At 39.3% G+C, this 11,366-nt stretch overlaps 1 long non-coding RNA gene across 1 annotated transcript; it reads right to left on the reverse strand.

Moving 5' to 3' along the window:
* Positions 1 to 3,261: 3,261 nt before the first annotated feature.
* Positions 3,262 to 8,153, reverse strand: LOC149446017 (uncharacterized). Its single transcript, XR_016306282.1, has 2 exons — positions 8,039 to 8,153; positions 3,262 to 3,712 (listed from the first exon to the last, which is right to left on the reverse strand). It is a non-coding gene; the product is annotated as an uncharacterized LOC149446017 (long non-coding RNA).
* Between the last annotated feature and the right edge of the window lie 3,213 nt (positions 8,154 to 11,366).

Raw genomic sequence — 11,366 nt, forward strand, 5'->3', positions numbered from 1 at the left:
TATCAGAATATCTGCTTGCTCGTACATCCCATATGGCAAGCAGATATTCTGACAGGTCTGTAGGAGACCTGCATGGTCTACTGATCACTGGTGCAATGCTTTTCAGGCTCCTCCTGTAAGACAATAATAATAAATGCATATTTTTTTCTGCAAACAAAATGTGTATTTATTATTAGTGTCTAAAAGGTGAACTGATACTTTAAATTTATAAGCCCACTCATCAAGATTCATGTAGCAGAGTGTTCATTTGCTCACCATGCTCAGGTGCTGATGTAGGCCCTGCTAACTCCTTTTACCACAACTTCCTTGGTTTCTTGACTCGCCACAGGAAGATAAGTTTCTCTGCATCCCTCTCTCTGGAGCCAGAGAGGCCACACCTGATAACACAGATGTAGTTGGGCAAGTGATCTGCAGCCAGGTGAACTGTCCCAACCAGATTGTGTGCAGCCAAGCCAAAGACCAATATCAAAAAGAGACTAGGGGGACAGAAGCGCAACAACCATATGTAGCATGTAAAGTATAACTTTAATAGAAAATGTAAAAGGCATGCACAAACTTAAAAATAAGCTCAGCATGACAGTCAGTTACCCTCTGTTACAGAGATTGGACAGGTAACTAGGATGCCTTGCCTTGACTACCAGCAAGGGAGCAGAGATGGAATGGAAGCAGGGAACCACTGTCACTGGAGAGCCAAAGCCCTGCATGGAACACAGGGCCCAGGATATGAAGATGCCTTATGTTGTTGGGGAATGCTAGAGCTGGAACAGGGAGCAACCAATCTATGTCAATGCATTAGACCACTGGGGCAGTTTCAGTCTAAGTGGTTGATGTGCTATGAATATTCTTGGTGTTCACACCTTTGGTCATTTCTTGCTTGATTGCAAAGACTAATATCATGCAGTTTCTCCAAACGGCCCAGCTATTGTGGGAGCCCCCTTTCCCAATTGTTCCCAGAGCACTCCAGTTCAAGTGGAGCGGTGCTTCCTTCTCAAGCCTTGGATCCCTCCAGCTGTTTACCTATGTGTTACCAGAGCTACCCTAGACTTCACTTTGAGGAGCTCTGTCAATGAAGACTAGAGATGAAATCAGTGATCCATCCAAACGTTAGTTTGAACCAAACACTGGCTGTTCGTACGTTAGTCTGAATACCGAACATTTAGAGCCTTCAGCGTGGACAAATGTGATGGCTTCTAGCTGTCAATGGTTGCTAAGGAAGCAGATTTCACCAACTGCTTCCTTACCAACTACTGATTTCATCCAGTCCATGCACTGGGAATCCCTGGTCACATACACAAAAACAAATGTTGGAGGAGTTGCGTAAATATGGCCAGACTACTGTTCATATTTACTATGTAATTCTTACTCATTACAATGGTGGGTGGTATCTGGGTGCCCCTTATAGTTACATAGTTATTCTGGTTGAAAAAAGACTCAAATCCTTCCAGTTCACCCAATAAAAAGGAAAGAAAATAGATAGTAGATTGCTTTAAAAAAAGGCCCAGATTCTTTTCTAAATGCACATATTATATTGTTGAAGGGGCTTCCAGAGTCCAATAAACCCCTTGCCCACAGAGCCCCACAACCATCGGGCCAGGGTTATGGGGATAAGGTCTTTATCTTCCTCAGCATAGTTACCCACAGTGTTAAAGGCATGTGGCCTGGTATGGTTCAGGAGAAGGCATATGCATGACCCTCCCTTCCCTGCCCGGACAGGCTGCATGCTTGGATTACAGGTCTGGCATGGATTTCCTGGGGGATGTCATATATTTATTTTTTTTGGAGTACCCCCTTTAAAATCTATACCAGAATAAAAGCATTGCATTTTGGGGAGGACTTTTTTCCTTTGTAGATGACAGTGTTTTTAATAAAAAAAAAATAAATCACTGTCCCTGGCCAAATGGAATTTAAAAAAAATATACATTTTTTTTGTATTTGTACATGTTCCCAGGGGCAATGTCAACCCTGATGATAAATACATACATATATATATATATATATATATATATATATATATATCATGTCATCCTGAAGTGGTTTTGTATTATTATGTCTAACTTTGCACCACTTTAGTAAACCGAAAGTTATAGTTACCGTTAGATCTAGCTGATTATCCATCCTGTTACAATATAACATGGTAGAACGTATTTCATGAGAAACGTGTTTGGTTCTACAGAGCTCATTGGACTTTTTCTGAATCATTGTGCTGTACTAGAGAAATGTTATATGTCACACTGCTCCACGTTATGCTATGTTCATATACTCCATATTGCTCCACTTTTGTACTACGAAGAATTTTGTAGCACCATGAAATTTCAGCCTGTTCAGTAGTTGAATTGTACTCCATAATAAGTTTACTTTTATTTTGTTTTTGGTTTAAGTGTTTTGTTTTATGTGTTATCCTAGATGTACAACATCAACAACAGCACAAGTGTTTGTTGTTTCTCTGCAGTGATTGCTGAATTTATGCATTATATAGTATTTGTACTAACCCTTTATGGTGAAAATGTAGGGATTAACAGCTTTGTTTGTTGTTCTCAGTTTTGTAACAGTAATTAGAAAAAAAAATTGCTACTTTTTCTGACTTCTGATTGCTTGTATCACAATTTGCATGACACCTCAATCACTATACTTTTACTATTTCTGATAATGCAAAGTTTACATGCATAAATCAATAGAAGCACACTTCACATGTCCATGCTATTGGAATTTTTTCAGACGTTGTTAATGAGCAAGAGCATGTAAGTAGGGGCAGATTGAAAAAAAAAAATTTCAGCTGGGAATTGTGCTCCCTAGACACTACCCTTGTTAGAGACATCAAATCTGTCCATCAACTCCACACTTCTCGTGACAAATGCCATCCACCCACTAACCCCTGCAGCTAAAGGATACCCTTTTGAACATTCGGCATTGTGCACAGCTCTGTACAAATGTTATATGTACAGGGAAAAATCAGCTTGATCATTCTTTCTTCTTTGTAGACAAAAGTTGTCCACCCACTACAATAACAAGGAATTTTGTTTGCAGAAGAGATTGGACATTTTGTAAAACAGTTTGTGGACAGTTTTGCATGTGTCAGCTGATTCTTTGTGCTGTATTACAGTTTTTGAACATATACTACTACTGGGAAAATTATTTTACTTTAGGAATAAAGTAAGGCACATGCCTTGAGAACTTGTACTAGATTTTAAAACACAAATAACGACAATTCTATCAAAATGCTTAATTTTAAATGTTATTGAGAATAAAAATATTTGCTCAGCATATTTTTAACAGCAACGTGTTTATTGCCTGGTGCTCTTTGAAATGCAAACCCTATTCACAGTATGAACTTTGCAAAGTATTTCATAGAGTTTTGTAATCCATAGCCAGGGTTCTTCATACCTTCCACTGGTTTTAAAGAAAATAAAATTAAGGTATCTGAAATATTTGGGCTGGTCATAAATAGGCAGTAGAACAAAAGTAATTCAGCATTCCCTTACAACCTGGGAGCTGTTTTGTGATGATCCAGTTTATTACAAAAGAAGGACATAATTGTACAGAATAACCCAGAATTTCTTTAATATGCTGGATGATATAGTTGCTCAGCTCCGAACTTGAATTTTTTGTGTCCAATCCAGGCCAGATTGTCCTCAATACTGTTTAAAATGGTAGCACATGAATCGAAAATGGACAATGTGTGGCCAACTTTGTATAGTAAAGGCAAACAGCAGCTCTGAAAAACAAATTAAAAACTTAGAAAAACTTATCAAAATTAAATTGTGGGAATTGGAAAAGTCTAAAAGGGCAGAGAAGTAGTTTAGCCAGATATTAACCAATTCATGCCTTTTTTACACTTTATAATTATTCAGTTAGTACATTTTGTCTACTAGCTCTAGGGTCATATTTAAAGCAGTGAACGTGATTTTTTACCAATTCATCAGTGTTGAATCACTCTGTCCTTTAAACCACTGCACATGAATGATTCACCTGCAGTGAATGTCAAATTCACTGCTTTATAAATATGCTCCTAGCTTTTACTTATGTTTCTTTATTAAAAACAAAAAAGTACCATAACTGAGTTCCCATTCACATCCAACATTCTTTTTTTTTACCTGAACACACACCTGTTAGGATACAAATGTTGTATAGTAAAATAAGTTGTTTCAATTCAGCTATTTTGAGGTGCAGCATTGATTATTATTGGCAAGAGGCTGATGATTAGAGAAATTGGGTCACTTTGCCCATTGAGGACAAGGCAACAGATTATTTTAGAGCTCACTCTCCAAACCCACTTTTACACTTTTTCAGTGCTCACCCACTGTTTCTCCTTTCTTCATTTGCCAAAAATTACTCTGTGTAAGCATTGTGTCTTGGAGCTTACACACAGTTGATAAAGTCACCCCTTCTGTCATGTGACAGTGTGTATTTCTAATGATTGGCTACTCAACTCCGCTACTGCATTATATCACACACTCCACTAAGCAAGGAAGCAAATCATAATTTCCATTGATTCCAGCAGAGGAAGTAGAGGTGAGTATATATAGGGAGTGGGGTAGCAAAAGATTATGTCACTTTGCCCTAAATGGGTAAAGTGAAAGTGTCTTGAAGAAGGAAAATGTGTCCACTAATGTCTGTAGGCAAGCAGGCATTGCATAGGTTGATGGTTTTAGTTACTGAAGATGTTATGGTGACTCTATTAACCACTTGCCTACTGGGCACTTTTATCCCCTTCGTGCCCAGGCCATTTTTCAGCTTTCAGCTTTTTTACACAAATAAATCTTTCTTTTGGTGGTATTTAATTGCCACTGGGTATTAAGGCAAGTGCTACTAATAACCAGCAACTGTATTTACTCCATGATCTGCTGTGTCATTGGACACAGCTGATCATGTGGTAAAAGGCCACTGTGATTGCCCTTTTACCAGGTGCGCACCACTGGGGGGTGCGTGGAAGGGCGAGTTCTGGGAGTATGTCATATGATGCCCTCCCAGAACTGGACAACCGTGCTGTAGTCATCATTCAGCTATAGCGCGGTAAGCATGTGGTTAATTTGCCTCAGGCAGAGATGGCTACAAATCATTTTACAGCTAGCAATGTCAATTAACAATAGTAAATGTGACTGTCAAAGACTTTATTGAAATTAAAAATGAAGTAAAAGAAGACAGTGCGTGTCATGGCCCCGGGTATGACCAGAGGTGTGTGGACTGACACAGGGAAACGCAGGCTTCAGATATAGTATAAACAATATAATTTATTTAAGACTAAACAATACATAAATGCAGTGCAAGACTAAACATAAACACAGTGAAAACAAAACAAACCAAAACCCCCAACAGATAACAAAAGAACAATACTAAGCGTAGTCGAACGGGCCGGGTCAGGAACAATCAGGCAGACAAGGTACCAAAGGAGCAGACTGGAGAGTGGTCAGGAATAGCAGAGGTCAGGACAGGCGGAGTTCAATCAGAGTCAGGGATCAAGCAGGATCAGACAGGAAGCACACAGGATGCAGGTACAGGGTTTCTTGGGAAAACATACACCAAGGCACTGATTGCAAGTCTGGCCATTCCTTATATGCACCTCCTGCAATCAGCCTCAGGTGTTTTGGCTGACTGCAGAAGTGAGCCTCTGGTTGCTGAGAGCACCCGCTGGCCAGTCCTGGTACTGCAAACCACAAGGCAGGTGAGTCCCACCACTATTGGCGAGTTCATTCCTGACAGTGCGATTGTGAGGAGCAATGCTACTGATGTGTTAGATTTGTGTCAGGGATCCCCTCGATCCCCTCACATCTGGCTCTCCCTGGTTGGAGCCCCTCGCGAACACCCCTACCACTGACAGGTGTGCTCAGTAGTGGCGACCTGGTCCCGGGGTACTCCAAGTCCATCCCCACCATCAGGGGCTCTGGTGAACAAGTACCCTGGGGCTTAGACTCCGCGCTCTGGGCACGCCTGACCAGTGGAGTGATAGTGGTGCCGCTCGGCGATCCCTCACAATTTGACAGTGACAATATATGAGCAAGCACTGTAAATTGTAGTGTAGTCTTCAAGAAGTCCTAATCTAATTCACTGTTGATGTAATCAGTTTGAAGAATATAATTCTAAGCAGTGATGAGCACACTTCTTGAGATCCATTCAGCAATATACCAACTCCAACTTAAACATTTGTTTGTAGGTTAGATTATTTGGTTCTCTGGCTTGAAACAGGCTTATCCAGAAGAAAAAGGAAGGAAGGAAGGAAGAAATAAAGTGTAATGTACTCTATATGAAAAGAGCTTAAATTGAATTTGGATAATGCCTTACACTTTCACAAATCCACAACTCTCGACACTATGGCAGCATTAATAAGTAACCAGCAGAAATAAGATTTGCAGAAAATCTGAAAATATAATGGGTATTTGATAATTATCATCACTTGTAACACTTTTTCAGAGATGTTCAGGAATATTCACACAGAAATATATATGCAAAAACATATGCAGGTGCCAAAATGGGCAAAAACTACTGAGCACAAAAAATGTGTTGTTGAACTCTCAAGAATCACATAGTTTGAAGAGGAAAGCAGAATAAGTCCCTCCTATTTTTTCTGTACAGCCAATCTAGCAATGCATAGATACGCTATATTGCCAAAAGTATTGGGATGCCTGCCTTTACATGCACATGAACTTTAATGGCATCCCAGTCTTAGTCTGCAGGGTTCAATATTGAGTTGGCTCACCCTTTGCAGCATCAACAGCTTCAACTGTTCAGGGAAGGCTGTCCACAATGGTTAGGAGTGTGTCTATGGGAATGTTTGACCATTCTTCCAGAAGCACATTTATGAGGTCAGGCATTGATGTTGGACAAGAAGGCCTGGATCCCAGTCTCTGCTGTTATTCAACCCATTGGTTTGAGGTCAGGACTTTGTGCAGTTCAGTCAAGTTCCTCCACCCCAGACTCACTCATCTATGTCTTTATGGACCTTGCTTTGTGCGCTGGTGTGCAGTCATGTTGGAACAAGAAGGGGCCATCCCCAAACTGTTCCCACAAAGTTGGGAGCATGAAATTCTCCAAAACATTTTGGTATGCTGACACCTTAAGAGTTCCCTTCACTGGAACTAAGTTCAGCCACTGAAAAACAACTCCACACCATAATCTCCCCACCAGCTAATCTTACACTTGGCACACTGCAGTCAGGCAAGTACTGTTCTCCTGGCAACTGCCAAACCCAGACATGTCCATTGGATTGCTACACAGAAAAGCATGATTCGTCACTCCAGAGAACACGTATCTACTGCTCTAGAGTCCAGTGGTGCTTTACACCACTGCATCTGACGCTTTGTATTGCACTTGGTGATGTAAGGCTTGGATGCAGCTGCTCGGCCATGGAAACCCATTCCATGAAGCTCTCTATGCTCTGTTGTGCAAATCTGAAGGCCACACAAAGTTTGGAGGTCTTTAGCTATTGACTCTGCAGACAGTTGGCGACTTCTGCTCACTGTGCACTTGAGCATGCGCTGACTCCACTCTGTCATTTTACATGGCTTATCAGTCCTTTGTTGTTGTTCCCAGTTGCTTCCACTTTGTTATAATACCACTAACAGTTAACCATGGAATATTTAGTAGCAAGGACATTTCATGGATGGACTTATTGCACAGGTGGCAACCTATCACGATACCACACTTTAATTCACTGAGCTCCTGAGAGTGACCCATTCTTTCACAAATGTTTGTAGAAGCAGTCTGCATGCCTAGTTGCTTGATTTTATACACTTGTGGTCATGAAGGTGATTGGAACACCTGAATCCAATGATTCGGAGGGGTGTCCCAATACTTTTGGCAATATAGTGTATTTTATCAAGGAATTAGACTTTGGTGTATGGATAAGTTGTGTATAAAATAACTGTCTAAATATTTATTATTTTATATTTAGAAGCATTATAATACATGTACAGTCTTTTCACAGTGAAGGGATCTATCAATGTAAGCGTGTGTTTGCATTCTTGTGATTTAAATACTTGCTGGTGTCCCTTGATGCTAATCCTAAAGAAATGTAAAAAGAACACTTTATATGTGTTTTTTTTACCTGTGGTAGAAATGTTTCCATTGCCAGTTTCCTTGGTGGACAGAACACCCAAACTGAACTTCTATTCAGCTAATTTTCCTAGAAATCATACACAGACGACTTTCAAGCCTTCTATTTTTATTCTGTCAATCTACAATCAAAAAGAAAAACAAGCAAATCAACTACTGCAATCGCCCCAATGCCTAAGATATTTTCAAAAACTTGAAGAAAATACAAGAATACCTACAATGCTTGCCCCCACTAGCAGCTGAAATGAAAAAATTAATGTTCTTTAACCCAACAGATAGAGGCGAATTCAGCACTTGTTTTCCAACCAATACAAGATTTAAGGTTGTAAAGAACATTCACCTCTCACATGTTTGTTCCTTCCGGGGCATAACAGTGGATGCTTTGTTGATGCACTTGTCTTTTCAGTTTTGACCCCATTGTCCACACAAAAGGCCAGTTATCTCATTAACCAATCTCTGTATTTTTATCAAGATCTAATTCTGAAGTAGGAGGACTATGCATTACACTCATTGTAATTGTTTGACAACCCGCTATTAAAGAAATTATCCTGTGTCTGATAAGAAATTGGGCTCAAAACTTGTGTTAGTTTAAACTACACATCATGCAGTGGTAGTTCCAGCCAAAAGATACAGATAGATATCAATGGTCCTTGAGAACATTGTAGACCAAATTAAAATTATCTCTGTTTGAACACAGGTGGGTCAACAAGTGGCAAAAAGGCACTTTGATTGATTTGCCAGTCCTTGAGTATTATTTGTCTTTCAAATTTGAACTCCTTGGGCTTTAAGTGCAAGATCTAATGTCAGATTCAGGGGATGTCAACACGTAAATTTATAAGGGTACATATTTTGTTGACAAAAACAAACTGTAAATACTATGTAAAAGCTGGAGTCATGTGCTGATGCAGCTTTTAATTTTACGTAGAGTTATATTTTTTAAAAGCTATTAACTGTAGATGGGCATGTAAAAACACTATTTTTAACATTCAGAAATTTATATACAGTAGTTACTCACCTTTTCATTAAATTTGAGATATTTTACATTTGTGTACTTTACCACGCAACCTGAGATCTGAGCTAATCTAATTGATCACTGGACAAGATGTCAAATGTATTTGGGACTTCTCGCCATCACACATAATCTTGTATTTTCTTGTTCCTTTTCTGCGAATATTACATATTCGCTATGTTATCATATTCGAGCACACTGTTTCACTCTGCTCCATTTATGGAATGACAATTTAGTCCTGGGATCTTATATTGCAGCAGACCAAAAATCTTTGCATACAAATATAATCACATCCTTTATCTAAATTCTCTTTATTGTAAGATTCAGGTAACAAAGATTTTGCTTTTTGAACACTTTTTGTTGTATCTTATAGATTTTTCGTTGCAAATCACAAATATAACCTGTAATTTAACGTATTATGTGTTGTTTTATATAAATATTTTGTTTTTGTAATATGTTGGCTATGCTGCACACATGAACATACTAAAACATGGAACTGTTGTTGAAGCACATCCAGTGCACCGAGTACAACTGGAATATATGTAGAGATTTAAAAGTAGTGACTCTGTTGCTTGGAATGCAGTTCAGAAATACTAAAACACTGTTGTCAGGCCACGCCAAATAAATTTGGTTCCAGGATAGAAAAACATGGCATATGAACTACAGTACTTGTTGACTCAACAAGGATATTTTTGCCTCTAATTCACATAAAACCTGGACTGATGAAAAATTTAGTGAAAGTGATGAACAAGGAAGATGAAGGTTTTCATTATTTGAGATAGATGTTTCCAAGAATAATTGATGCAAGATTAGGGAAGGCATTTTTTGTTGGTCCACAGATCAGATATGTCATCAGTGACAAGTGATTTGAAGATCTGTTAGTGGGGCCAGAGGAAATCACCTGGAAAGCATTCAAGCATGCGGTTAAGAATTTTTTGTCAACTACAGAGCACCAGACTACAGTACATTCAGCCAGTTGACAAATTTATTACAGCATACAAGACCACGCAGTGCAACATATCACTGAAGATTAATTTTCTGCATTCAAATTTTGAATTTTTTCTTTGGACTTTCTTTAGATTAAAAAAATATAACTGCAGTCAGTGACAAACATGGTGCAAGGTTTCCCCAGGACATTGCCACAATGGAAAAACAGTATAAGGGCAGTTGGAATCCACCAATGCTTGCTGCCTATTGTTGGACAGTGCAGTAAGATGCTCCAGGCAATGAGTACAAATGAAAATCAGCAGTGAAACACTTTTAGCAATTAAAATAGGCAATTGTTTTTGCACTGATGCAGCATGTCGAAACCATTATACAAATAAAAACATTATAGAATTAAAAGTAAATTTTCATGTTTCTCAAGATTCCCATGTCATACATTCATGATTAAAATAATAAATTATATTTGTATTCAGCTTGAAAGGGTCTATCATAATCACTAAAAGTTTTTCAGGAAGCAAAACCCTTGAAAAAAATTGGTGCCCAGTGTTCTTTGCAAAACTTTATCCTACTTTTGTAATATACTTTGTAATATTCCATACTGTTAGACCTTGCTATTATAAAGATGCAATATGACTGTATGCCCACTATTAACAACTTTAGCAGCCATTAGGTGTGCCCATCTCAATGAAAAAAGACAAAATGGCCTATGAGAGAGAAATATGAATGATGTATATACTGCAGAGAAATAACATAGGAGGAAAACCTGCATCTTAAAGCGAAGTTCCACTCACCCAGTCAAAAAAATAAAAGTCAGCAGCTACAAAAACTGTAGCTGCTGACTTTTAAAAAACAGCCACTTACCTGTCCCTTGGTCCTGCCTTGTGTCCTCCGCAGCCCGTTTCACCGGCCATCCTGTATTCCAGGAGGCCAACATCTTTAGTGTGGGCATGTCGCTGTGATAGCTTTCGGCTTCACAGCCGGGTACTCACTGTGCATGTGCGAGTAGCGCTGCACTTCATGAATGGTCCTGTAGTCGTCTGGGACCTGTCACGTGTCCCAAAAGACTACAGGGAGGAAGGAGGGAGGACACCTTCCGCTAGGCGATCGGACCGGAAGTGGAAGCGGGTAGCTGTCAAATTTGGGTACCCACTCCTCCCCTGCCCCCAAAGGTATCAATCCTTAATGGGAAGTGGGGCAGCAGTCTTTAAAGCGGAACTTCCCCTTTTGGGTGGAGCTCCGCTTTAAAAAGAAGAGGTATAAAGTATATGTACACCCAGTCACTAAAATCATAACACACTGATGTACTTTCTAGTTATTTTCAATATTTTTAAATCAGCAACTTTCATTAAAATAAAAACCTGTTTAG

This window comes from Staurois parvus, unplaced genomic scaffold (assembly GCF_062004578.1).
Source record: "Staurois parvus isolate SC_StPar_1 unplaced genomic scaffold, SC_StPar_1.0 ptg000701l, whole genome shotgun sequence".
In the NCBI taxonomy this organism is placed as follows: Eukaryota; Metazoa; Chordata; class Amphibia; order Anura; family Ranidae; genus Staurois; species Staurois parvus.